This window comes from Bos grunniens, chromosome X (assembly GCF_055505025.1).
Source record: "Bos grunniens cultivar Pamir isolate PY7600 chromosome X, Bosgru_T2T1.0, whole genome shotgun sequence".
NCBI classification, from domain to species: domain Eukaryota; kingdom Metazoa; phylum Chordata; class Mammalia; order Artiodactyla; family Bovidae; genus Bos; species Bos grunniens.
Genome location: NC_141194.1, coordinates 36,004,017 through 36,030,694, shown reverse-complemented (window position 1 = coordinate 36,030,694; position 26,678 = coordinate 36,004,017). Strand labels below are relative to the sequence as shown.

The following is a 26,678-nucleotide window of genomic DNA, read 5'->3' as shown; positions in this document are numbered from 1 at the left end:
GGAAGGCCCATGATACATCCATAGAGGTAGAAAGTAAGTTAGTGTTTGCTGGGAACAGGATAATGGAGTGACTGCTTAATGGGTACATGGTTTCCTTCCAGGGTGAGGAAAATACTCTTGAATTATATACTGGTGATGGTTTAACAGCCTTGTGAATACCATAAAAAACACTGAATTGTATGAATTGATGCTTTCAAACTGTGGTGTTGGAGAAGACTCTTGAGAGTCCCTTGGACTGCAAGGAGATCCAACCAGTCCATCCTAAAGGAGATCAATCCTGGGTGTTCATTGGAGGGACTGATGTTGAAGCTGAAACTCCAGTACTTTGGCCACCTGATGCAGAGAGCTGACTCATTTGAAAAGACCGTGATGCTTGGAAAGATTGAAGGTAGGAGGAGAAGGGGATGACAGAGGATGAGATGGTTGGATGGCATCACCGACTTGATGGATCTGAGTTTGAATGAACTCCGGAAGTTGGTGATGGACAGGGAGGCCTGGCATGCTGCAATTTATGGGGTCGCAAAGAGTCAGACACGACTGAGCAACTGAACTGAACTGAACTGAAACAAAGACCCAGAAGAACTGGCCTATACCTATATAAATGACTTAACTGCCCCTTTACTGTCCTCCTCCTCACTTGGCAGAACGTCCACACTGAGAAATGGAGTATTCCTGCAATTATAAGTAAAGATGTCATAGTCATTAGTGATTTCGGCCTTCCAAATGTGGATCCTAAGGACAGTCAGAAAGGAGAATAATACCTGAAATCCTGCAGCCATGTGGCTGCAGCCACTCCCTATGGTGAGCACAGAGGAATGAACTCAGGATGTAGAAAAAACATAGGTTACTGGCCTCAGACAGCTGAGACGCATATGAAAGGAATTATTTCAGTGAGCCCACACTTCTGCATCTTTCTATACACAGAAAAGCACTGAATTCCTTAACTTAGGATATTTGGTTTCTTTAACTCACAAAAATACTTCTGATGTTCAGACTACCTGCCCTTTGTTGCAAACTTCTGTAAAACCTGACTTCCCTGCACCCCCACCCCTAGCCTCCTCAGAGCAATCTCATGATTATATGAGATGCTGTCTCCCAGGCTTACAGTCCTAAAAATTCACAACAAGTAAAACACAACTCTCAACTTTAAGGTTGTGATAATTTTTTAGGTCAACAACACCCTTTCTCTCCAGATATGCATCTCTGTCTTACTTCTATCTTAACTAAACAAACCTATCTCTGTGTACTCTCCAACTTGTTTTTGTGTTATGTCTCTAATAATAAACTTTATACCTGCATTTATAGTTTCTGCCTCCATGATAAATGCATTTTTCACTAGGGGCAAAGATCCAGGGAAAAATAGCTTCTAGCCTCTTGCCCTTGCTGGTCTGGTGGCTAGGATTCCTGGTTCTCATCCAGGTTACCTAGGTTTAATAAACTGTGGAAAATTGTGAAAGAGATGGGAATACCAGACCACCTGACCTGCCTCTTGAGAAATTTGTATGCAGGTCAGGAAGCAACAGTTAGAACTGGACATGGAACAACAGACTGGTTCCAAATAGGAAAAGGAGTTCGTCAAGGCTGTATATTGTCACCCTGCAGAGTACATCATGAGAAACGCTGGGCTGGAGGAAGCACAAGCTGGAATCAAGATTGCCGGAAGAAATATCAATAACCTCAGATATGCAGATGACACCACCCTTAAGGCAGAAAGTGAAGATGAACTAAAAAGCCTCTTGATGAAAGTGAAAGAGGAGAGTGAAAAAGTTGGCTTAAAACTCAACATTCAAAAAAACTAAGATCATGGCCACTGGTCCCATCACTTCATGGGAAATAGATGGGGAAACAGTGGAAACAGTGGCAGACTTTATTTTGGGGGGCTTCAAAATAACTGCAGATGGTGATTGCAGCCATGAAATTAAAAGACGCTTACTTGTTTATTTTTTTCTCCCTGTTATGTTGCCCTCTGTGCTTCCAAAGCTCGGCACAGATTCGACAGTGAGAAGGTTTCCTGGTGTTTAGAAACTTCTCTCTTTTTAAGACTCCCTTCCCGGGACGGAACTCCGTCCCTCCCTCTTTTGTCTCTTTTTTTTGTCTTTTATATTTTTTCCTACCTCCTTTCGAAGAGTTGGGTTGCTTTTCTGGGTGCCTGATGTCCTCTGCCGGCATTCAGAAGTTGTTTTGTGGAATTTACTCGGCGTTTAAATGCTCTTTAAAAAAAATAAATAAAAGACGCTTACTCCTCGGAAGGAAAGTTATGACCAACCTAGATAGCATATTCAAAAACAGAGACATTACTTTGCCAACAAACGTCCGTCTACTCAAGGCTATGGTTTTTCCAGTGGTCATGTATGGATGTGAGAGTTGGACTGTGAAGAAGGCTGAGCACCGAAGAATTGATGCTTTTGAACTGTGGTGTTGGAGAAGACTCTTGAGAGTCCCTTGGACTGCAAGGAGATCCAACCAGTCCATTCTGAAGGAGATCAGCCCTGGGATTTCTTTGGAAGGAATGATGCTAAAGCTGAAACTCCAATACTTTGGCTACCTCATGCGAAGAGTTGACTCATTGGAAAAGACTCTGATGCTGGGAGGGATTGGGGGCAGAAGGATAAGGGGCCGACAGAGGATGAGATGGCTGCATGGCATCACTGACTTGATGGACATGAGTTTGAGTAGACTCCAGGAGTTGGTGATGGACAGGGAGGCCTGGCATGCTGCGATTCGTGGGGTCACAAAGAGTCAGACACAACTGAGCGACTGAACTGAACTGAACTGAATTCCTGGGCAGGTAATTAAGATCTTGCTTCATGCTGCCACTCAGTGCTGCCTCACTGAGATCATACCTACAGGGCATTGCTGGGAAAACAATCAAAGCTGCACAAACCCATTTGGTTGTCACTATTAGGATCCTTCACCTCAAACAGATTCCTCTGGTGGTGGTTCCAATGGGACCATTCCACATGGAATAAGCCCATGTTTTTTGCCTTCCTGGTGGAACTCTCTACTGGACATGAGGGACACTTCCTCTCCTGGTCAACATACTAAACATCTTGCATTATCAACTTAAATAGGGTGCCCTGTCATTAAAGATATGCTTAAGACCCGAGTCATGAAGTCACTGTCTCCCTTGTTAATAGTCCCATTTGGCAGGTACTTCAGCCAGCAACCAAAGGATGGCATGGATGATCAAAACCTTAGTGCTCAGGCAAGGCTTCAATTCCTATTATAGAACTGACTACGGATGTATGGTTGGCCGAACAAGTGTCCTTTGTGTTCACTGACCTACTAACATGTTCCACTCGATCTCATCTTTGATGAGTCCCAGGCTCTCTTTGTTTTTGCTTTTAAGGGGCTGATTATACATTTATGCAGTTCTCAATGGAATATTTAAATAGCCCTGCAATCACATGTAGCCTCTGCCACCAGGATTTAAATACGTTATAGTTGGAAAGGTGTCATTTTGGGCATTATATTGATGCCATTATGCTCAGGGGTCCCTCTGAAAGCAGTACAAGTAGACCTGCATACCCTCAGACACCACCTAGACCTCAAGATTCAAGGCTTAGCCTTGTCTGTCATATTTCTGGTCATCAACTAGTCCTATAGGGCAGAGGTTCCCAAGCTTGGTATCTACTGCCTGATGATCTGAGGTGGAGCTGATGTAGTAATAATAGAAATAAAGAGCACAATAAATGTAATGCCATTGAATCATCCCAAAACTAATCCTGCACCCCTGGTCTATGGAAAAATTTTCTTCCCTAAAACTGGTCCTTGGTGCCAAAAAGGTTGGGGACATCTGCTCTAAGGGCTGAGAAATTTCCCCAACAGTCAACCATCAAATGTGTTGTTTAGTTGTTCAGTTATTTCTGACTCTTTGTGATCCCATGGACTGTAGGACTGTAGCCTGCCAGGCTCCTCTGTTCATGGGATTTTCCAAGCAAGAATACTGAGTGGGTTGCCATTTCCTTCCCCAGGGGATCTTCTCAACCCAGGGGTCAAACACAGGTCTTCTGCATTTCAGGCAGGTACTTGACCACTGAGTCACCTGGGATCACCAAACATCAATTACTCACCATGAAACCATCCAGTACACCCAGACAAGCACAACACATATTAGGCCTTTTCCTGTTCTGGAGGCAACACATCCCTCACATCTCACTGTTTCTTTGCCCTGTTATACATGCAATCACATACAAGTTGGCGGCCTTCCACTGGGGCTAAGGCCAACAAATATGCTTTGGAAGGTGCCCTGGATGCATTCCAGCAAGTCTTCCCTTTATTCCCCACTGGCTCCATATGCCCTATCAAGTCATTGGTCACACAAGACTATGCCTCCTGGAGTCTCTGGACCAAACAGGAAGGAGTCTACCTGGTTTCCTTTGAGGTTTTGGACTAAGCACCTACCCCCAGCAGCAGGCCTGTATACTTCCTTTGAGCACCAGCTTTTGGCATCCTCTTGGGCTCTTTGAGGAACTCAGTTCATAAGCAGCCCCCATCTGTTACTACTTCAAACATAAGTTCCTGCAATACCCAGGGTTAGAGATGCCTCTCAAGAGAAAGCTCAGCACGCACACACGATGCCTCCTTGATAACATGGAAATGGTAGCTTCAGGGCTAACCTTGATGTCAAAAGCCTTTCCAAAGGACAAGAGGATGTGGCTTCCCCCACGCTCAGCCCCTGGCTGGAGAGTAGCACCCCTTCTGCTGCTTCCTCCTCCTGTGGCCACTTGGGGAACCCCTGGGACTCACAGCAACAGATTTTATATCTTGGGCTCCAAAATCACTGCAGAACAGCAAGGGGAGGGGGTTAAATCACAATGAAAAAACTGGAAGTGTTACTCATTCAGACATGTCCAACTCTTTGTGACCCCATGGACTGTAGCCTGCCAGGCTCCTCGGTCCATGGGATTCTCCAGGCCAGAATACTGGAGTGGGGAGCCATTCCCTTCTCCAAGGGATTAACTTCTGAATCTGTGTTTGCACCAAGAGAAAATGCTGTAGGCTTACAATAACTTATAACCTGTAGTCATCCAGAACTTCCTTCCTGGCTAACTAGTCAGAGTAGGCTAACTGCTACAACAAATATTCTGAGTCTTATTAGCTTAACACAGTACGTTTTTACTTTCTGTTCTTACAAGACCCAGTGCACACTGGTGGGGCAGAGGATGGGGCTAGAGTCTCCTTATGTCATTCAAAGGCTCAGGAAGGGAAATTATATGAGAGAAGCTCTGATGTAACTGTGGACCTGCTCCACAGAAGAGAAAGAAACAAAACACAAAGACATAATCAATCGGGATACAGGAAAGTCTTCCAGTTTCAGAAAACACCAAGCTTTTGGCATTTGAGATGGTCCTTATCTTACCTGCAAGCTCCAAACCATGTATCCCAAAGAGAGAAGACCACTCCCTGACACACTCTACACTCCCATTCATAGGAGACTAATAGTGGAATGGATGTCATAACTGTAGCTCAGATCCATGGTAAATTTCAAGGCTAATCAAATGAGTCCTTTATGCCCAAATATGGATAGACAAATGCTTACCAGATATTTGACAGAAGTGGAAGAGATCATGATGCGTAAACAGAACAATTTCTGGAGGAAAAAACAAATATACTACAGGAAATAGAAGAGAACATCACAAAAAAATTCAAATTCATATTGTCAGAACTGTAAAAATGATAGTGGGTTTATAAAATGGGAACAGAGTACTATAAAAGGGAGCTATTCGAGAATAAGAGAAAGTCCTTGGGAAAAGTATTATGGCAAAACTAAACACTTTGTGGATGCCAAGTATTCAGCTCAAAGCAGCTCTGCCTCACCCTGGCTTTGATAGACAGTGGTCTCGCCCTGGCCACACCCTGGCTTGGATAGACAGTGGTCTCGCCCAGCTCACGGCTCCTGCACACGGCTCCCGCCCACCCACGTGACCTCTTCCTTAACCAATCGCAAGCCCGGGTACTGACCCCGCCCAACAGACACCTCTAACAATCCATCCCAGAGACCCTGCCCAGCTACCAGCCATCTGGCCCGGAGCCCGCCTCCGGCCACCCACATTGTCCACCCTGGAAAGGTTCCGAGGAGGCCACTGGCCCCGGCCACCCCGCCCCCACCCCCGCCGATTCCTGCCCCGGAGACGCTTTGTCCCAGCCGCCATTCCCTGGGTCGGGGAGTGGCCCGCCATGCTGCCCACATCGCCCTCACAGGAGCGTCAGAACTACCGCCCCGAGTGCGAAGCCGCAATCAACAATCATGCCACCCTGGAGTTTCACGCCTCCTTCCAGTGCCTGGCCGTGGCCTTATACCTCGACCATGATGATGTGGGCTTGAAGCATTTCTCCCACTTCTTCCTGCTCCGCTCCCAGGAGCACAGCAGGACAGCCGAGAGCCTGATGTTCCTACAGATCCAGCGCGGGGGCCGCATCTGCTTCCTCAACATCGTAAAGCCTGAGACCCAACAGTGGAAGAGCGGACTCCAGGCCATGCAAGATAGCCTGCACTGGGAGAAGTACGTCAACCAGAGCCTGCTCAACCTGCACCAGCTGGCCACCGACAGCAGCGATGCCAACCTGTGCCACTTCCTGGGGACTGGCTACCTGGACCAGCAGGTCAGGTTCATCAAGGAGCTGGGGGACCATGTCAGCAACCTGAGCAACATGGGGTCCCCGGAAGGTGCCCTGGCAGAGGACTTCTTTGACAAGCTCACCCTGGGTGACGGCGACAAGAAGGACTGAGCCGGGACTGGACTTTCCCCCGAGTCCTAGGTGACTGCCCAAGGTCACCAGAAAAAGTTCACTTAAATTTTCCTTATTTCAGTGTTGACAGTTCTTCCAATAAATTGCTTCATAAAGAAATAAAGGTCCCTTGTTGATTCATGCGTGCAAACCCTTAACCTTTCAAGTTTTAAAACAGGTATCCAGGAGTCTCTTGAGCTACCAATGCCCTGTCCACAGGTAGCTCAAGATCTGCACAGAGGGAGGGAAGAAGGGGACCCATAGGATCCTGAACAATACAAAATGTACCTTCCCCTAATAAACAATGTGGTACATGGGGTGGGCGTGGGTGAGGTGAGGCTCTGGTGAATGTGGGTGACTGTGAATAGATGAGCTATAAAAATATGGCCTGAAAATCATGATTGGTATAGATCTCCAGAAACAGTGAAGGGAATGGGATTGGGAAGGGAATGAAATAAAGGGGTCTTGATTTTATTTGAAGCAGACTTCTGGGTAGCAAGATGGTAGCCCTGGATGCTGGCATAGCAGAGTCCCTCTCTGACAAGCTCACCCTGGGCTACAGTGACAATCTAAGGGTAGCAGGCCTGGCTTTCCTAGAGACACACTTCTTGTGGTCACCACTGTTGAGCATGGATGCACCCTTTACAAAATACCCATGTGCGATTTTTTTTTAACTGTACCACCCTGCGATAAAGTAACATGGCACCACTCAAAATTTACCTCAATTCTATTGACGGTTAATCTATATAGCCCTTCTAGGGTGAAAAATATAAGCTCTTGAATGAAGGCCAATTTGTGATACTGAATATAAAGTAAAATGAATCCCCCTGAATATGAAGTCACTGGTACTGGCTGTATTGAGGAATGTAGTGTGGGAAGGGTTGAAGCTGGGAGGTATCACAGCTGGTCCAGGTGAAAGACAATGGTGATTGAACTGGAGTGGAGGATGAAGAAATGAAGAGATGTAGACACACTGCAGATGGATTGGGATACATCAGCAAGGTTTCTTCGTGGACCAGAGATGAAGAGTGAGATATGAAGAAATTAATCTAATTTAGCCTGGGTTGATGGTGGTGCCATTTTATCAATTTGAGGTCTTTTGCCAGGGGCACAGCTGGGATGGAAGGTTGGAGAAGGCATGTCATGTAAAATCTGAGATGCATATTAGACATCCAAGTGGAACTGTCATGCAGGTAGCCAGAAAAATGAACCTGGAGTTCAGAGTGGATGTGGATATCAGCTTTAGAAATAGACCTATGGGAAATATCATGATCCCTATATAGATTGTGTGTGGTCATGGGAGTGGAAAACCTCACTGGAGAGTGGACTAGGAGTGTGGCAGAGCCTAAGCCCTGGGTAACGAACATGTAGAAGCAGGGCTGAGGTGATGAAACGCCCAGAGGGGTGCTGACCTCACCTTGACCATTAGCTCACTGCAGACTGTGCCCACCTGTGCCCACACCCCGTGGCCCCAAATCAGCCTGTTTGTGACCTCACTGTGGCCTCCTGGGATCTGCTTTCAGAATGGGGAGAAGACTGAACTTTTTATCTTCTTGTAACTATGCAGAAATAAATTTTCCAGTTTAAAAAAAAAAAGATTTCTTAAGAAAATGATAAGGACTTGCCTGTTGGTCCAGTAGTTAAGAAACTGCCTTCCAACACAGGGGATATGGGTTCGATCTCTGGTCCGGGAATTATGATGCCACATGCCTCAGAAGAACTAAGGCCATGCGCAGCAACACAGACAAAGGACAGCAAAAAAAAAAAAAAAAAAATCTTTATTTTTTTCCTCTTCCCCTTTAAAAATTCAGCCTCTCGGTCAACTCTATTTGATCAGATGAAGTCTCTACACATGTAAACCATAATATCCTAATAAAAACACTCAAAATATGTTTCTTCTGTGCCTAGGTGTGGTTAATAAGGCAAAAGGTAAAATTGTACAGATCTTGCCTGTCTTATGGTCCTTGATAAGACATGGTCCTCAGATTGACACATGGTCAGTCTGAGTCTCCCTAAAGTTTGCAAACTGCTTTGAATATTTACAAATATTCAAATATTTACAAATATTCCTCCCTGTAGCTTAGACATGACCCTGGTTTAGTCCCAGGGTCAGGGAGATCCCTGGGAGAAGGGAATGTCCACCCACTCCAGTGTTCTTGCCTGGAGAATTCCATGAACAGAGTAGCCTAGCAGGCTCCAATCCATGGGGTCGCAAATGGTCGGACTCAACCGAGTGACTAACACTTTCATTTTCCTCTCTCTGACAATGTCTCAGATCCTACATATGTCAATTAACTGTTCTCCTCTAGATAGAAGCAAGCACCAGGTGAGTAGCTGTTCATCTCTATAACTAGAAATTGACTTTTAGGTTGTGCTAGGGCTTCATTACTGCACAGGCTCTTCTCTAGTTGTGGTGTGTGGGTTCCTTAGTGTGGTCGCTTTGCCTGTTGCACACCAGGGGCACGAGGCGCTTGGACTTCAGTAGTAGTGGCACATGGGCTCAGCAGTCGTGGTTCCCCGGCTCTAGAGCACAGGTTCAGTAGTTGTGATGCGCAGGCTGAGGTGCTCTGCGAAATGTGAGATCTTCCTGGATCAGGGATCAAACCCAGGTCTCCTGTTTGGCAGAAGGATTCTTTACCACTGAGCCACCAGGGAAGCCTAAAGATCCTTCTTGCTCCCCAGTTTTGGAGAAACAGTTTGGTGTCGTGGATTCTTCCCCACAGATGGCCTGGGTTCAAATGCCATTCTAGCCACTTACTAAATTGAAGGCATTGGGGAATGTGAATTAACTTCTCTGTGCCTCTGTTTTCTCATATGTAAAATAGGGATCAAAAAACTATGGCTTAAAAGAGTAGATTGTTTATTATATTGAAAATGTTTAATTTCAATTTAAACATATTTAAAATTTGTATCTTTTCAATTGCCCTCAGGCAGGGCAGTATCAAATGAAACAAGTTCCCAAAGGGCTAGATGACCAAGGTCAACCTAGGGCATTCGTACATGTACACTCTCTACCTCAGATCTGATATAATTGGCAGCGGGGGGAGAATATGTAGGTCACAGCTTTCTGTATCTGCCTGAATGCCCTATTCCCTTACTGGGGGAAGATCTAACAAAGTTAAATGCCTAAGTGACTTTCTCACCAGAAAAAGTAGACACTAAAGTACTCCTAGGTCAAGCCTGCCCTCTCCAAGTTGTGCTATGACAATGGCGAGACAAACTTGAACCAGAAGTCCCTGAAGAAATTCTACAAAAGGTAAGAGCTGATGCTTGAGTTGTGGGGAGGCCAGGAAGAGCCAGGACCGCCAACCCAGTAGGAGGAAACTCCAGCCCGGTGCCAAGTGTCAGAACTGAAAAAGCAATAAGCTTTAAAGAGGCATGTGAAGTATAAAGCCTCTGAGAACCACCTTTATTAAATGCCAAGTAATCCAACGTCAGTAGTGTAGCGTTAGTGGTTCAGTGATGTCCCATTCTTTACGACCTCATGGACTGTAGCCCACCAGGCTCCTCTGTCCATGGGATTCTCCATGCAGGGATACTGGAGTGGGTAGCCATTCCCTTTTCCAGAAGATCTTCCTTACCCAGGGATCCAACCTGGGTCTCCTGCATTGCAGGCAGATTCTCTACCTACCATCTGAGGTTCCAGGGAAGCCCCTTATCAAACTTATCAATATCAATAAAATACTCCAATACTGCCGGTACAAAAGCCAGGGGCCAGAGATTATTGTTTGCATGGGATCTGAGACTCATTGACTAAATTGTACACGATGTATGTTCCACAGTGCCAAATTCTTATACTTTTACTTACAATCTTATTTGGAGACTTTTGCTGGTTTATAATTCTAGACCTAAAAGATCCCTTTTACTGCATACCACTCAGTCCTGAGGCCTAGGAACTGTTGCCTTTGAATGAGATGATCCAGAGACTAATATGAAAGAACTCTATTGTTGGATGGTGCTCCCACAAGGATCGAAGAATGCCCGCACCATCTTCTCGGCAAGCCTTAGCCAAGGACTTAAGGGACTGGCAATTAAATCAAAGAGTTGTACTGCAATATATGAATAATATACCTAATGGCCAGTAAAACGAAGGAAGCTTCAGGACAAAATACAATCCTTACTTTCAACTTTCTGGCAGACTGGGGATATAAAGTGTCCATGGGAAAAGTGAAAACTTCTCAACCAACTGTAAAATATTTATGACAAAGAAACATATTCCAAATGGAAGGGACGGATTAGAGTGACGGCATCAACAACCAAAAGGCAATCCTGAGGATTCTTAGGAATGGCTGGGCTTCGTTGTATTTGGATCCCTAAGTTTGGGATCATGGTAAACCCGTATGTGACGCTCTTAAAGGAAATAACAATGAGCCACTAAGATAGACTGCAGAATGCCATAAGGCCTTTCTGTACAATTCACTCAAGTCCATTCTAGCAGACCTGACCTGACAATACAGATACAGAAATGCTTACAAATGGGAGGAGCTTCATGGATGGGGGACTCTTTGGTATGCAGCAGTAACTCATCAGGAAGTCCTAGAAGCAGAACTCCTCCTCCAGGTATGTCTGCCCAGAAGGCAGAGCTAATAACCTGCATGAGAGCCCTGCACCTTGGAGCTAAGAAAAAGGCAACTCCTGCTACTCATTCTAAGTACACCTTCTCTGTGGTACAGGTATGTTGGGCCATATGAAAAGAGAGGCCTATGAACATCAGGAAGGAAAGGAATACACAGAGGAGATCCAGGACTTACTAGACTCTGTTAGAATGCTGGAAGAACCAGCCATCACTCACTCCCCAGGCCACCAAAAGATGGATAGTAATATAACTAATGGAAAAAATTTGGCCCATCATGCACGCATGCTAAGTCACTCAGTCATATCCAACTGTCTGCAACCCCATGGACTGTAGCCTCCCAGGCTCCTCTGTCCATGGGATTTCCCAGGCAAGAACACTGGAGTGGATTGCCATTTCGTCCTCCAGGGATCCTCCCGACCCAGGGATCAAATGCACCTCTCTCGTGTCTCCTGAGCTGGCAGGCGGGTTCTTTACCACTAGCATCACCTGGGAAATAATTTGGTCTGTCAGGCCACAGAAAATCAGCCAGAACCAAAACCCCAGGTCCTAAAACCCTAGCACTCATCCCACGTGTGGACCTATTGCTGTTTAAGCCTCAGTATTCAGTCATGGACCTAGAGAGCAGATGAATGGGGATGTTATGCTCAACATCACTAATTAGTAGAGCAATACAAATTGAAACTTACCATGAGGGCTTCCCTAGTGACCCAGTAGTTAAGAATATGCCTTGCAATGCAGGGGACACTGGTTCAATCCCCGGTTTGGGAAGATCTCACATGCTGCAGAGCAACTAGGCCCACGAGCCACAACTACTGAAACCCACGTGCCTAGAGCCCATGCTCTGCAACAAGAGAAGCCACTGAAATGAGAAACCCACCACACCACAGCTGGAGAGTAGCTCCCATGCAGCACAAATAGAGAAAGCCCTCACACAGCAAGAAAGACCCAGCACAGCCAAAATAAACAAATAAACAGACATTTCTCCAGAGAAGACATACAGATGGGCAAAAAGCTCATGAAAACATGCTCAATGTCGGTAATAATTAGAGAAATGCAAATCAAAACTACAACGATGTATCACCTCACACTGGTCAGAATGGCTATCATCAAAAAATTCTATAAACAATAAATGGTGGAGAGCGTGTGGAGAAAAGAGAACCCTCTTGCACTGTTGGTGGGAATGTAAATTGGTGCAGCCACAATGGAGAACAGTATGGAGGTTCCTTAAAAAACTAAAAATAGAACCACCATAGACTCAGAAACCCCACTACTGGGCATATACCCTGAGAAAACCATAATTCAAAGACACATGTACCCCAATGTTCAATGCAGGTCTGTTCACAATAGCCAAGACATGGAAGCAGCCTAAATGTCCAGTGACACAAAAACAGATAAACAAGATCTACATATATACAATGGAATATTACTCACCCACAAAAAGAAATACAATTAGGACATTTGAAGTGATGGGGATGGACCTAGAGTCTGTCATACAGAGTGAAGTAAGTCTGAAAGAGAAAAAAATCATGGTCTATTAATGCATATACATGGAATCTAGGAAAACGGTACTGCTGAACCCACTGCAGGGCAGAAATAGAAATGCAGTCATAAAGATGGACATGTGGACAAGAGGGGGAAGAGGGAGGGTGCCAACTGAGAAAGTAGCACAGACATATATACACTACCATGTGTAAAATAGACAGCTAGTGGCAAGCTGCTGTAGCACAGGGAGCTCAGCTTGGGGCTCTGGGATGGCTTAGAGGAGTGGGATGTGGTGTGGGAGGGAGGCTGAAGGGAGGGGATATATGGATGCATATAGCCGATTCACTTTGTTCTATAGCAGAAACAAACACAACATTGTAAAGCAATACATTCCACCCTCCCAAGAGAAAAGGAAACCATGGCTTCCAGCAGCACAAGTAGTTCAAATGGGCTGATTTGAGACTGGCCAATCAGCTGATTCCTCGAACCCCTTAAATTTCTCCTTCAACCTTGGGGTGAAGAACCAGATTTGAGAGCCTTGCCTCCTGTCTCCTTGTCAGCTGACCTCACAAGAAAACTTCCTTTTCTCAAAAGCCAATGCTATAGTATGGGGTTCTATGCACATCAGGCAGTGAGCCTTTCTTGGTAATAGATGCACGGTTAACCAGACGCATCAAGTGACATAGACACACACACATTTACCTATTTGTTTCATCACAGACTGCTTTGTTTTATACCATGGGTTGTCAAACTATGGCCTGCAAGCCAAATCCCGCCCACCATCTATTGTGTTACTTTTTTAATTTGTTAAAGATGATGTTTTTTGAGAGTCCCTTCGACTGCAAGGAGATCAGACCAGTCTGATTCTAAAGGAAATCAACCCTGGATATTCATTTTAAGGACTATTTCTGAAACTCCAATATTCTGGCCACCTGATGCAAAGAACTGACTCACTGGAAAACACCCTGATGCTGGGAAAGATGGAAGGCAAAAGGAGAAGGGGGAGACAGAGGAAGAGATGGTTGGATGGCATCACTGACTCAATGGTCATGAATTTGAACAAACTCTGGGAGACAGTGGGAGGAAAGAGGAGCCTGACATACTACAATCCTTGGGGTCGCAAAGAGTTGGACATGACTTACTGACTAAACAACAACACTTTTAAGAGAAGTTTTAGGCTGATAGCAAAATTGAGAGAAAGGAACCGAGATATTCCCAGGCCACATATTCCCTGGCCCCACATATGCATAATGTATGCCACACTCAACATCCAGAAACAGAGTGGTAAATTTGTTACAACTGATGAACCTACAATGATACATCATAATCACCCAAAGGCCACAGTTTATGTTAGGATTCCTTATTGGTGGTGTACATTCTATGGGCTTGGACAAATGTATAGGGACATGTACTCCTGATTATAGTCATGTACAGACTTTTCAGTGCCCTAAAAAATATCCTCTTCACATATTCTGTACTCCTCCCCTCTCAACCACTAATCTTTTTACTGTCTCCATATTTCTTACATTGAGATATAATTGACATATACCAATGATTTCAGGTATATAACATAATGGTTAGATATCTGTATATGTTGTGAAAAGATCCCAAGTAGTTGACATCCATTACCATACAATAGTTACAAATGTTTTAGTTGTGATAAGAACTTTTTAGGCTTACTGTACTAGGAACTTGCAAATATACAATAGTGTTATTAATGACAGGCACCATGCCATACATTATAACCCATGACTTATAACCTGAAGATTTTGTCTTCTGCTTCCTTAACCCATTTTGCTGACCTTGACCCCCTCACCTTTGCTCTGGCAATTACCAATCTCTCCTCTACGAGTTTTGGTTTTTGCTTGTTGTTCTTGTTTTAGATCTCGCATATAAAGGAGATACATATACAGATACATATATGGTATCTGTCTTTCTTAGTCTGACTTATTTCATTTCACCTAATGCCTTCCATTTGAGGTATTTCAAATCCTAAAAGATAATGCTGTGAAAATGCTGCACTCACTATACCAACAAATTTGGAAAACTCAGCAGTGGCCACAGGACTAGAAAAGGTCAGTATTGATTCCAATCTCAAAGAAAGGCAATGCCAAAGAATGCTCAAACTACCGCATGATTGCACTCATCTCACACGCTAGTAAAGTAATGCTCAAAATTCTCCAAGCGAGGCTTTAGCAGTACATGAACCGTGAACTTCCAAATGTTCAAGCTGGTTTTAGAAAAGGCAGAGGAACCAGAGATCAAATTGCCAACATCTGCTGGATCATCAAAAAGGCAAGAGAGTTCCAGAAAAACATCTATTTCTGCTTTATTGACTATGCCAAAACCTTTGACTGTGTGGATCACAATAAGTTGTGGAAAATTCTTCAAGAGATGGAAATACCAAATCACCTGACCTGCCTCTTGAGAAACTGATATGCAGGTCAGGAAGCAACAGTCAGAACTGGACATGGAACAACAGACTGGTTCCAAATACGAAAAGGAGTACGTCAAGGGTGTATATTGTCACCCTGCTTACTGAACTTCTACATCATGAGAAACACTGGGCTGCAAGAAGCACAAGCTGGAATCAAGATTGCTGGGAGAAATATCAATAACTTCAGATATGCAGATGATACCACCCTTATGGCAGAAAGTGAAGAGGAAATAAAGAGCCTCTTGATGAAAGTGAAAGAGGAGAGTGAAAAAGTTGGCTTAAAGCTCAACATTCAGAAAACTAAGATCACGGCATCTGGTCCCATCACTTCATGGCAAATAGATGGGGAAACAGTGTAAACAGTGGCAGACTTTATTTTTCTGGGCTCCAAAATAACTTCAGATGGTGACTGCAGCTATGAAATTAAAAGATGCTTACTCCTTGGAAGGAAAGTTATGACTAACCTAGATAGCATATTCAAAAGGAGCGACATTACTTTGCCAACAAAGGTCCATCTAGTCAAGACTATGGTTTTTCCAGTAGTCACGTATTGATGTGAGAGTTGGACTGTGAAGAAAGCTGAGCACCGAAGAATTGATGCTTTTGAACTGTGGTGTTGGAGAAGACTCTTGAGAGTCCCGTGGAGTGCTGGGAGATCCAACCAGTCCATCCTAAAGGAGATCAGTCCTGGGTGTTCATTGGAAGGATTGATGCTGAAGCTGAAACTCCAATCCTTTGGCCACCTCATGCAAAGAGCTGACTCATTGGAAAAGACACTAATGCTGGGAGGAATTTGGGCCAGGAGGAAAAGGGGATGACAGAGGATAAAATGGCTGGATTGCATCACCGACTTGATGGACATGAGTTTGGATAAACTCCAGGAGTTGGTGATGGACAGGGAAGCCTGGCCTGCTGTGATTCATGGGGTCACAAAGAGTTGGACACGACTGAGTGACTGAACTGAACTGATGATAAGTGATGCTGAATACTTTTTATGTACCTCTTAGCCATCTGTATGTCTACTTTGCAGAAACATCAATTCAGATCTTCTGTAAGTTTTAGTAATCAATTTTTTTTTTTTTGCTATTTTGGAGATTAACCCCTTATCACAGGAGTCCTCAACCTCCAGTCCGAGCAGCAGCAGCATTAGATTAGAAATAAAGTTCACAAAATATGTAATGTGCTTGAATCATCCTGAAACCATCCCCCCACACCCAGTCCATGAAAAAATTGTCTTCCACAAAACTGGTCCCTGGTGCCAAAAAGACTTGGGACCACTGCCTTATCACATTTATCATTTGCCAATATTTTCTCCCATTCAATAGGTTGCCTTTTTATTTTGTTGATAGTTTTACTTTGCCATGCAGGAGTCTTTTAGTTTCATGTAGTCCCACCTATTTATTTTTGCTTTTCTTGCCTTCACTTTAGTGTCAAATACAAAACCTCACCTCCAAGACTAATGGCAAGGAGTTTACTAATGCCTCTGTTTTCTCCTACAACTGTTATGGCTGCAGTCTTACGTTCAAGTCTTTAATCCATTTTGCATTGATTTTGGTGTATGGTGTAAAATAGCGGTCCAGATTCATTGTTTTCCATGTGGACGTCCTGTTTCCCCAATACCATTTACTGCAGAGATTGTCTTTTCTCTATGTATATTTCTGGCTCCTTTGCATAAACTAATTAAATCGGGTTTATTTCTGGGCTCTATTTTCCACCATTGATCTGTGTGTCCGTTTTTATGCCAATACCATACTGTTCTCGTTAATGTTCCATACTTTTGTCTCTTCTAGATTGTGATACATTTGGAATCATACAGTATATATAGCCTTCCTAGATTGGCTTCTTTCACTTAGTAAGATGCATTTATGTCTTCTCCATATCTTTCCATATCTTGATACCTCATTTCTCTTTAGTGCTGATTAGTATTCCACTGTCTGATTGTATCAAAATTTGTTTTATCTCTACACGTATGGAAGGACACCTTGGTATTGTGAATAAAGCTGCTACAAACATCTGCATGCAGGTTTTTGTGTTACCGTCCCTGATGACATATGATATGGAGCATCTTTTCATATGCTTGTTTGCCATTTGTGTATCTTCTTTGATGAGCACTTAAGGTCTCGGTCCCATTTTAAAACTACACTGCTTGTTTTCTTATTGTTAGGTTTTAAGAGTTATTTATCTATTTTGGATAACAATCCTTGATCATGTGTCTTCTGCAAATATTTTCTCCCAGTCTGTGCCTTGTCTTCTCATTCTTTTAATATTGTCTTTCACAGGGCAGAAGTTTTAAATTTTAATCAAATACAGTTGGTCAATTACATACCCAAGGTTATCTGAGCTTTCTCCACTGTTCTTTTCTGGAAGCTTTATAACTTGACATTTTACATTTAGGTCTATGATCCATTTTAAATTAAATTTTATAAATGATGTACAGTGTGTGTCCTTTCTTTGCATGTGCATGTCCAGTTCTTTCAGCACCATTTCTTGAAAATACTATCTTTGCTCCATTGTATTGCCCTTTCTTCTTTGCTAAAGATCACTTCATCATATTTATATGGTTGTATTTCTGGACTCCCTGGTGGTGGTTTAGTATATCCATTTGGGGGTCCTAACACTGCTTGGAGATAAAGTGTGTGTGTTCAGTCATGTCTGACTCTTTGCAACCCCATGGACTGCTCCTCTGTTCATGGAATTCTTTAGGCAAGAATACTGGAATGGGCTGCCATTCCTGTCTCCAAGGTATCTTCCCAACCCAGGGATCCAACCAATGTCTCCTGCATTGCAGGCAGATTCTTTACCTATTCCCTAGTTTATTCATTGAACTATCTGGCTATTCTTTCCCCAATATCATGCTGTCTCAACTACCATTGCTTTATAGTAAGTCTTGAGGTCGAGTAATGTCAGTTTTCCAATTTTATTGTTCTCCTTTAATAGTGTATTTGCTCTTCTATTTCGTTTTTTCTGTTTGCTTCTGCTTACCAATTTTATAATAATTTTAGTGATATCTACAAAATAACTTGCTGTGATTTTTACCATCTGCTTTTGTAATAAAATTTTACTGGAATTGACCCATGACCATTTATTTACATGTAGCGTGTTACTGGGTTTATTCTACAAAGTCAGTAAGTAGGCGAGACAATGTCCACCAAGACAGCTACCAATCCCTTCCTACTTGATTAAGCTCCATTCAAGTGTCCTGAGTACAAATTATAAGACTTTATATCAATTAATATATTGATATATTTATTGATAAATTGTATCAATTTACTTTATATCAGTTTATATCAATTTACTTTATATCAATTATGCCACCTTGCACAAATACTATTTATGGTTATTTTAAGCAAGATGCTTGCATATTGAGTGCAGCACTTTCACCGCATCATCTTTCAGGATTTGAAATAGCTCAACTGGAATTCCATCACCTCCACTAGCTTTGTTCGTAGTGATGCTTTCTAAGGCCCACTTGACTTCACACTCCAGGATGTCTGGCTCTAGGTGAGTGATCACACCATCGTGATTATCTGGGTCATGAAGATCTTTTTTGTACAGTTCTTCTGTGTATTCTTGCCACCTCTTCTTAATATCTTCTGCTTCTGTTAGGTCCATACCATTTCTGTCCTTTATCGAGCCTATCTTTGCATGAAATGTTCCCTTGGTATCTCTAATTTTCTTGAATAGATCTCTAGTCTTGCCAAAGAATGCTGAAACTACCACACAATTGCACTCATCTCACACGCTAGTAAAGTAATGCTCAAAATTCTCCAAGCCAGGCTTCAGCAATACGTGAACCGTGAACTTGCTGATGTTCAAGTTGCTTTTAGGAAAGGCAGAGGAACCGGAGACCAAATTGCCAACATCTGCTAGATCATCGAAAAAGCAAGAAAGTTCCAGAAAAACATCTATTTCTGCTTTATTAACTATGCCAAAGCCTTTGACTGTGTTGATCACAATAAACTGTGGAATTTTCTTCAAGAGATGGGAATACCAGACCACCTGATCTGCCTCTTGAGAAATTTGTATGCAGGTCAGGAAGCAACAGTTAGAACTGGACATGGAACAACAGACTGGTTCCACATAGGAAAAGGAGTAGGTCAAGGCTGTATATTGTCACCCCGCTTATTTAACTTATATGCAGAGTACATCATGAGAAATGCTGGGCTGAAGGAAGCACAAGCTGGAATCAAGATTGCCAGGAGAAATATCAATAACAGATCTGCAGATGACACCAACCTTACGGCAGAAAGTGAAGAGGAACTAAAAAGCCTCTTGATGAAGGTGAAAGAGGAGAGTGAAAAAGTTGGCTTAAAAGTCAACATTCAGAAAACGAAGATCATGGCATCTGTTCCCATCACTTCATGGGAAATAGATGGTGGAACAGTGGAAACAGTGTCAGACTTTATTTTTTGGGCTCCAAAATCACGGCAGATGGTGACTGCAGCCATCAAATTAAAAGATGCTTACTCCTTGGAAGAAAAGTTATGACCAACCTAGATAGCATATGCAAAAGCAGAGACGTTACTTTGCCAACAACGGTCCGTCTAGTCAAGGCTATGGTTTTTCCTGTGGTCATGTATGGATGTAAGAGTTGGACTGTGAAGAAAGCTGAGCACAGAAGAATTGATGCTTTTCAACTGTAGCATGGGAGAAGACTCTTGAGAGTCTCTTGGACTGCAAGGAGATCCAACCAGTACATTCTGAAGGAGATTAGCCCTGGAATTTCTTTGGAAGGAATGATGCCAAAGCTGAAACTCCAATACTTTGGCCACCTGATGGGAAGAGTTGACTCACTGGAAAAGACTCTGATGCTGGGAGGGATTGGGGGCAGGAGGAGAAGGGGATGACAGAGGATGAGATGGCTGGATGGCATCACTGACTCTATGGACGTCAGTCTGAGTGAACTGCAGGAGCTGGTGATGGACAGCGAGGCCTGGGGTGCTGCGATTCACGGGGCTGCAAAGATTCGGACATGACTGAGTAACTGAACTGAACTAAGGAAGACGCAACCAACCTTTGACTTCCTCTTTCCCAAGTTATTCATCTTTAATAGTTAGTAAAATTAATTGGCCATGGTATTACACAGTTTAGACAATGCATTTTAGTGATGTATCCTCTGCCTTCCCCTGTGACAATTTCAATACAATACTTTTTGTATGGAACTTCCCAATTTGCATGTGTTCTACATATTTATTTTTGCCAGAAGCTTGAGTTTTTTAATCTTATTTTTTTAGATGAAGAAATTAAAGATTTTAAGTGACTTCTGTGATGGTCCATCCATTTTCCCTAGAACATTCAAGTTGATGAGGTGGCTCTTAAGTTTTTGAACAACTTCTAGATCACCAACCACCTCTCTGTGAATGCCCCAACTTGCAGATTTCTGTTTTATGTTCTCAACACAAGGAAGTTTTTGGAGTTTGGATTGTGGCTTTTGGCCCTCATCTCTGATTATTTTTCCTGTCATGCTTGTTCAAAGAAAGGAAGAAGCCATATGAATGCTGTATATAAATGTTGCTGGGCCCTCCTCAGCAATACAAACTCACTGGGAACATAACACACTTCCAAATGTTACTAGGCAGGTTCTGAACTGATTAATTAGATAGAATATGCTTGGCTCTACTATCTCCAATTATGCATAGGGTCCTTCAGCCTTGAGCCTGGACACATGTAAGAAGGTGATTAGCTGGATATCACAGGAAGTACACATACAGTTGCCCACAGCTGCTTCCTAGTCCCCACACCGAGCAGTAGCAAGAGCGGGGGTAAATGCTTTTAGATCAGAGCAGGATGTGTGGAAGCTTCTGTCACAGGTTAGGACAGTACCCACAGGTGAGTAGAAAAACCCGGGAAGAACAAGGAAAATCCAAAACCAGCAGTTCACCAAAAATATGAGTTGATTCTCTCCAATTTCACTAATGACCGGCCAGAGTAGAAGTTGTCCCCCCTCTTATCTCCCCAGCTTTCTAAATTCACACAGCTGAATGTTTAAAAAGGAATCTAAAAACCAATCATGAATTAAAAATCATCAAATGTTTGAAGAAAACCTTGAAAAAATAAACTATCAAGAAGAAATATCAAACTGAATAAATGAAAAAAAGAGTCCTTATACTTAAAATATTACACAAGCTGAAAGTCAGAAACATTCTACAAAATAACCGGCTTATGATTCTGAAAAGTGGCAAGGCATGCAAGACAAGGAGAGACTCAAGAATTACGCCAGACTGAAGGAAGCTAACAGTCATGATAACTAACTGTAGCATGAGATTCTAATTGGGTCCTTTTACTGCATAAGGCATTTGGGGGATAACTGGGAAAAACTTGAATGGCATCTGACTATTCGATGGTAGTAATGCATCACTGTTCATTCCTCAATTTTGCCTGTTGTAGCTACAGGAGAATTTCCATATTTTCACAAATTAGACACTAATGTATTTCAGCTGATGAAACATCAGGTCAACGACTTATTCTCCAATGGTTCAGAAACTACAAGTTATTTGCACTATCCTTGCAACTTTTCTGAAACTTTGAGAATATTTCAAAATAAAAATACATAACAAAAACCTTACTAACACTCAAAGATAAAGCATTAGTAGAGTAAGACCAAAACTTCAGAATAAATACTCTTAATATACTCAGGCAGTAAAAAAAAATATATACATATTATATATATATATATATATATATATATATATTTCATCAATAAAAATAAACTAGAGATCATGAATGGAGAAGGCAATTGCAACCGACTCCAGTACTCTTGCATGGAAAAGCCCATGGACTGAGGAGCCTGGTGGGCTCAGTCCATGGGGTCGCTAAGAGTCTGACACAACTGAGTGACTTCACTTTTACTTTTCACTTTCATGCACTGGAGAAGGAAATGGCAACCCACTCCAGTGGGTTCTTGCCTGGAGAATCCCAGGGACGGGGGAGCCTGGTGGGCTGCCATCTCTGGGGTTGCACAGAGTCAGACACGACTGAAGTGACTTAGCAGTAGCAGCAGCAGAGATCATGAAAATGAAAACACTAATTGTTGGAATAAAAAGTCCAATAAATAAAATAATAGAATAGGCACTGATGAATAGCAAATTAGAGTGATGGTTAAGTAATCAAAGCAATTCTGCCGCAATACAATAGGACCAAGGGAGGACAGAAATAGCAACCAGCTAGTAAAGGAAGAGAGAGGAAATTCTCAAAGTACTAATATGTAGAAAATATATGAGAAAATAAAATAATATGTAATAAGGCATATAACAGATAGGGAAATTCCCAGAATGACGAACACAGGAGTTTGAGCCTTGATTTTTAGAAAACAGAGACTGAGACTCAGCTTAAATGCTGTTAAGATGCTGATTTTGTTAGAATGTGTGAACTCACAGCAATAAGGGTGAGAAAAAGGAAACATCAGGCACGGAAAGATGTGAAGAAATATAATCTTATGTGTTTATCACGCTGGCCACTGCTTCCCAATGAGCCACAGTGACTCACCAGATCACTCACTGAACAGGCTTGTCTAGAGGTTTAGAATCTGAAAGCATTCCTCAGGTCACTTGGCAGTGTGGAAGAGGGTGGCATTGGTATTTATCTTACAGGCTCTCTCCAGCCCCTCTTCTCATTGGTCAAAGCCCACCCTGAAGGGGCTTCTTCCACACGTAAATGACATGTTACCAGCCTCTCATCAGCCCCTCAGGAGACTAGCTTCTACACACTGTAGTCTGACTATTTCACTTGAATCAGAAAGTAGAGAGGTGAGAAGGACCTGGAGAGAGATAAGGAGTGGAGTTTTTCTGGGTTATTTCCCAGGAGCTGATTGTTGAAATTGCCTTACAGTCCCCTCGCAACAGACATTACGTCACCACGCAGAAAGAAGGAGGGTCAAGACCATAGACCCCGCCTGCCCACGGATCCCGCCCACCCACGTGACCTCTTCCTTAACCAATCTCAAGCTCAGGCACTGACCCGGCCCAACGGACGCCATTACCCATCCATCCCAGAGCTCGCACCCAGCCACCTGTCGTCTGGCCTGGAGCCCGCCTCCGGCCACCCACATCGTCCACCATGGGAAGGCTCCGAGGAGGCCGCTGGCGCTCGCGCCCCCGCCGATGCCAGCCCCGCGCCCCCGCCGACCGAGCCGTCATTCCCTGGGCCTTGGAGCCGCCCACCATGATGCCCACACCGCCCTCACAGGTTCGTCAGAACTACCGCCTTGAGTGTGAGGCCGTGCTCAACAGCCACGCCGCCCTGGAGTTCCACGCCTCCTTCCAGTGCCTGGCCCTGGCCTTCTACCTCGACCGTGATGATGTGGCCTTGAAGCACTTCCACCACTTCTTCCTGCTCCGCTCTCACGAGCACAGCAAAACAGCCGAGAGCCTGATGTTCCTGCAGAACCGGCGTGGGGGCCGCGTCTCCTTCCTCGACATCAGAAAGCCCGAGACCCAGCAGTGGGAGAGTGCACTCCAGGCCATGCAAGACACCCTGCACCTGGAGAAGTGCGTCAACCAGAGCCTGCTCGACCTGCACAAGCTGGCCACCGACAGCAGCGACGCCCATCTGTGCGACTTCCTAGAGACCGGCTACCTGGACCAGCAGGTCAAGTTCATCAAGGAGCTGGGAGACCATGTCAGCAAGCTGAGCAACGTGGGGTCCCCGGAAGGCAGCCTGGCAGGGTACTTCTCTGACAAGCTCACCTTGGGCGACGGCGACAAGGAGGACTGATCCTAGACTGGACTTTCCCCTGAGTCCCGGGTGACTGCCCAGGGTCACCCTGCCTGCCATGAAGTCTGCAGTATTGCCCTTGCAGAAAAACTTCACTGAAGTTTTTTTCTTGCAGTTTTGGCAGTTCTTCACATAAAGCTATTGGTTCTTCAAATAAAGTTAATAGTTGATGCATAAATAAACGTCTCTAATTTGTATGTGCAAATCTCTCACTTTTAAACTTTAAAACAGGTTACAAGAATCTCTCCAGCTACCCAGGCCCTGTCCACATGCAGCTTAGGATCTCCATTGGTGGAGAGGGAAGGTGTTCCATGGGACCATGGAAAACACAAAATCAATCCTCCCCTAGTAAAACAATGTTGGGTGGGGCGTGGTCTGGGGCCCTGGTGAGTGTGGATGCCTGAGCAGAGTTAAAGTATCAAAACATGGCCTGAAAATCATGATTGGGGTTGATCTGGGGAAAAAGTGAAGGGGATGGGGTTGGGCAAGGGTTGAAATGAAGGGGGTTTTCACTTTATGTGAAATGTTACTGCTTAATTCTGGGTAGCACGATGGGGGGTCCAGAAGTCAGCTTGGCCAAATCCCTCTTCGGGGTACTCAGGGGCCAGCTTGCCTGCTGATGGACCAGACCCAGCAGCCACAACTGGGACCCTTTGTCCCTGGTCTCCTCCTGATGTGGACAACTGTCCAGAGCGCCCTGACCGGTAAGCAACAAGAGACTATTGACCTCTCTCTCCTTCCCTCTCTCTTTCCTCTCCTTAACCCTTCCTATCCTTCCCCGTTTTTCTAGTCCCCCAGTCCTGGACACAGGAATCTGGTCGAAGGGCCTCAGCCTGAGCTGAGGATTGGAGACTGATCACCTCCTCTTGGCAGAGAACTCGAATTCTGGTTCTGATTTCTGGTAGGGCCGAGTTCCAGTCCTCCCTTCTCTGGAGGCCCAGGGTAAAGTCCTATAATGCCTGGGTATCTGTAGGTGGCAGGAGACGTGTGTAAGGCCACCCCTTTCACCCCCTTCTCCCGCCTCCTGCCCCTTCTTTCAACCTGGCTTCCTTTCCTCGCTTTGAAATCTTTGATGTTAGTACTTGGATCTGAAGTTCTGTGTCTCTATAGGAGGTTTTCTGAGAGACTGTATTCTTGTATTTAAGGGAGTGTCTGATGAGGACTGCCAGGTTTATATGTGTGTGTTTTAACACTGTGTTCTGTGTTATGATCTTTGATGGCCATTTTGCTTTGTCTGGCCACCATTTGGTTTAGACCTGCCGCCATTTTGTTAGAACTTGATTTTCTTTACCTGTGCCTTGAGACCAGGGCTCTCAGGAACACTTATCTAGACCATCTCTAACTCCTGAGACTGAGGGGAAAAGACTTTAAAAATTTTATTTATTTCAACTTTTTTTTTAATAAACTAGTAAATTTTATATTGTAATATCTAATTCATGACTAAACTTAGAAAATGAAGCTAGATCTTGCACTGTGTCTGTCTAAATATGTCTTGGTATGTCTTTGTCTCTGGGTAATATTTTTGAGGTTAATTTGTAAATGGGCTCTATTTATTTGGCTTAAAAAAAGGTAAGCGCTTACAAATCAAATAATTCTAAATTAAACAATAAATTCCAGGTTCATGTGAACTGGGAAATATTCAGTATTAAATACCTGATATTAATGTTTGTTGACCTATCTAATATAGACATGTCTTAGAGTAATTAACATTAAGTAGAATATTTTCATTGTACCTAGGTTTGATATAAGTTAAATATTATATCTGTTACAAGTTTGTCAACAAGGAAATTACCTCAAGTGAGGAAACTTCTAAAAAATGTAAATGAGATATGAGCTTTTATATAAACTCTATTAAGAATAATTATTCTTTAGAAATATCTGTCTAAAATAGTCTCTCCAGATTGGCATAACTTAAATTTCTAAGGGTTGTGCCAAGTGTGCTAAGTGTTGGAAGTCTATTGAATAGTTAGGTCATTTCCAAATAAAATAAGATTTTGAAACATTTACTACTAAACACTAATTTCCTTTTACAGAGAAATTAAAGAGATTTGGGACTATAAATGAATAATGTTTGATGCCATCCTAAAATGTTCTAAGAAAGCAAGGGTTTTAGAAATTAACACTGGTATTTATGCTCACTGATTTAGAAAATGCTAATATAAAAGTTAGTTCTTGATTGCTAAAGGAAAGTAGGAAGTATGTTTTCAGTAAAAAAAAAGAAAGAAAGAAAAAGGTATGAAAAAAATACTAAAAAGAGTTATGCATGATCAGGATTTTCTAAAGTTGGATTACAATTAGATAAATCGATTTTGTTAGAAAGGACACAGCCATAAGAAAAGTGGTTAGAGTCAACTAGGTCCAAGATGGTGGAGCAGACTTTCAGTAGACCTTGGGCCTTGGTATTTAGGCCTATTGTGCCATATCAACAAGCTAAATGATACACCCATCAACATTGACTATATCTGACCAAATGTTCTAAACCCTTTTAATTGATCTTTTTGATAAAACTTCCTAAATAGAATTCTTTTGAAGTTCTTTTGACCTCTAGCTAACTTTGGGGTGCTTCAGAGGGCCCCTGAAACATCCCAAAGAGAGATATTAAACTGTGTTTATCTGGTTGGTTAAATTACATGAAAAACATTATCAAATGAGTAATAAATCTGCTCATATTATAATGTATGGTAAAATTACTAATACAGATATCCTAGAAATTAGATGGAGTTCTTAACATTCTGATAT

At 43.2% G+C, this 26,678-nt stretch overlaps 1 long non-coding RNA gene and 2 pseudogenes across 11 annotated transcripts in view; 2 read left to right on the top strand and 1 right to left on the bottom strand.

Moving 5' to 3' along the window:
* Nucleotides 1-26,678, bottom strand: part of LOC147340119 (uncharacterized) — a 571,221-nt gene that overhangs the window by 93,049 nt on the left and 451,494 nt on the right. For 5 of the 9 annotated variants that reach the window (XR_015158931.1, XR_015158932.1, XR_015158935.1 and 2 more), the window contains one exon: nucleotides 2,115-2,210. This is a non-coding gene — a long non-coding RNA (uncharacterized LOC147340119). Of the gene's footprint in view, nucleotides 1-2,114; nucleotides 2,211-8,357; nucleotides 8,453-12,739; nucleotides 12,817-26,678 lie in introns of all 9 variants that reach the window. The other 4 variants (XR_015158927.1, XR_015158948.1, XR_015158929.1 and 1 more) reach the window with 3 other exon arrangements.
* LOC147340127 (ferritin heavy chain pseudogene) lies at nucleotides 5,929-6,856 on the top strand (annotated as a pseudogene). Its single transcript, XR_015158923.1, has one exon. The product of XR_015158923.1 is annotated as a ferritin heavy chain pseudogene (transcript).
* On the top strand, nucleotides 23,150-24,121 carry LOC147340126 (ferritin heavy chain pseudogene; annotated as a pseudogene). The gene has a single exon (XR_015158921.1). The product of XR_015158921.1 is annotated as a ferritin heavy chain pseudogene (transcript).